Here is a 2,633-nt window from a genome sequence, read left to right as displayed (position 1 = left end):
GGAAGCGCCGGGAAGCGCCGCTCCCGCCCCGTCCCGCCCCGTCCCTCCCGCCGCAGCGCCCGTGCCGCGGGAGGCGGAGCGCGGTGCGGCCCGCCCGGCCCTCAGCGGCCTGTGGGGGCACCGCGGGCAGCGGGCACCGGCGGGGAGGTGTCCCCTCTGCTGATGCCAGCCTCAGCTGGTGTGCCGCTGGCCCAGCACCGTGAGTCTTCCAGGTCGTATTTCCAGCACAGAGGATTTCTTTCCTCAGCCCAGTGCTGTTTCTTCTCTCTCCCCAGTTGTCGTCCAGTTCCCCCTCCAGCTCATGCACGGTGATATTCAAAAAGATCTTGTACAGATCCATCACCACAACTCCCTCCATTTCAACCCACCGCCCTTCGTTTTCTCTGCAACTCGGTTTACTAGCTTGGACCTGGTGTCCCGTTGCTCTTGGATGGAGAGACAAACACTTTGCTTCTTTGTGCTCTCAGCACTCTCAGTCAGCACTTTTCCAGGATGAAAAGTCCAGGGTCCAAACCTTGGACAAGCCTTGTTATCCTCCACCAGTGTTTTTGCAGTACCTCTAAACCTTCTGAGATGAGGGAGCTGCCTCTGCACAGTTCAAGGTGCAATTGAACCTCAGATTTAGGGAGCAAAATTTCAACTTTCACTGCTCTTTACCCCCTCTCCTAACATTTACTGATGTAGGCTCAATTTGCTTTTTTTGACCCCTCAGAACATCCAACCAAGGTCTTCCTATGGAGTGGCAGCAACCAGGTCAGATCCTTTAAAGCGAGGCTAACTACATGCATCAGATCTTCACTAGCTGAAGAAAAATTGTCCCTGATAGTCAAAGCCCTGAGAGACAGATGTGTCTAGCTACTATTTCTGCATTCAAGAGTAGAAGGAGCTTGAATAAACCTCATACCCCGTGGCCAGGATGATTTTGGAGGCAGTCCTGCAATCCTGCCTACATGCCTTCCTATTTCTTTAAATAGAGGATATAGAAAGAAATACTTGTAAAAACTAGTTGAAAAGTATTTGTGCTGTCAATGTAACTAATAGTAAAAGGAACCCCAACACAAAAGGCCTTTGTGCATGCAGCTTTCTCTCTCTGGAATTAGGACTTAAACACCCACGTGGTCTCACTGTGGATTCTAGAAATTACTTGCAAGTCTTTATGTTCTGGATTCACACAAAAGCCTGCTCTGTCCCTTTGGACAGTGTCACATATAATGTGAGATATAACACAATGACATTGCAATGCTGTTTCTGAAGGAAGATGACATACTGCCAAGTCATGGGTCCCAGCACTAGCACACATACCCTGGTACTTTTCCCATTTTGGTGAGCATGTCAGTGAACAGTGCTATCAGAGGATGGTGATATATTTTCTTCAGGCTGTGCTTTGTGGTGGTTCTGCCTCCAATTCCCCTCTGTGACAGGTTTCTCAATGCAGTAGACTACCTGGCTTTCTTGATTCCTGTTTACCCCTACAGTTCCCTTCATTAGACAGCCCATCTACTGGAAAAAAAGATTTAGACTTCATCCAGGTAAAGAGGCTTCCATTTTTTTTCCCTATTTTTTTGCCCCTTTCAGATGCAAGGGCAAACATTGTTTTTCTCTCCCCTCGTCTCCTGTGTTCTCAGACAACATCTTTGATTAAAGTGGAAATATTTTGCTGAATTAATTGCAAGTACAGGCACGTTTATTCTGCTTTGTTTTGGTGCAGGCTGACAAGAGTGAAGGCAGCCCTTGGGCTCCCTGGCAGGGAGGAAAATCCCAGGGAAGTGACTCTGTGTGGTGCTGCTCAGGCCTCCTTTGCATAGTGCAGGTGGTTATGAATCACTTGGCCAGAGTTGAGAGGAGATCAAAACTTGGAAGGAGTAAAGAATTACAGTTATGAGTCAACACTGCAAGCACAGAACATGCCTGGTTTATGCTGCTCAGATGTTTTGCTTGTTTATTTTCCCATTTTGATACGGTGGTCCTCACAACAGCAATGCAGATTAAAGGAATTAAGCACAAACAAAGCCCAAAAAATGACATGGGGAATAATTGAACCAATTAAACAAATTCTTGCCAAACAAGTTCTCCTAAAATCCAAGCCTAGTCCTCATGGATCTGCCAGTGTGAAACCCAGCATCTAGGCTGGGCTTTTACGTGAGACCATCCACCATGGCAGAAATACAGGTTGCAGGCTTGGACTGCAGGCTTGGACTGCAAACCAGGCTTTGCTTTGTCTGTGAATGTGGGCTGTGGAAAATGTCATCCACAGCCCCACCTGATCTCTATGATTATTATAAAACATCAGCATGTGAGAACAATGTGTGGCTTCAAAAAAGAAAAAAAGATTTTAGGAGGGAAGAGTACTTCTCTGTGTCATAGACATAGAAAATCCCTGGGGAAACAAACTACAATTCCGGATGATTGTGACCAGGCTCCTGGGTTTTTAGGTCCATTCCAGAAAAGGTGAGTTTGACAGCAATGCCAATATCAACTGCTGAAGGAGTGGAAGCTTTAAAATTTTGGTACTTTCATAGAATAAAAATGCATTTTTTCAAGATATTTCTGTTTACTTTTCTGGTGACTCTTAAGTGAGTTAATATGCTTCAAATCAGCATATTCAGACTATTCCATATCTCTTTCAGACACAA

This window comes from Melospiza melodia, chromosome 5 (assembly GCF_035770615.1).
Source record: "Melospiza melodia melodia isolate bMelMel2 chromosome 5, bMelMel2.pri, whole genome shotgun sequence".
In the NCBI taxonomy this organism is placed as follows: domain Eukaryota; kingdom Metazoa; phylum Chordata; class Aves; order Passeriformes; family Passerellidae; genus Melospiza; species Melospiza melodia.
The sequence above is the reverse complement of the archived record's forward strand: the minus strand, read 5'-3'. Positions refer to the sequence as shown.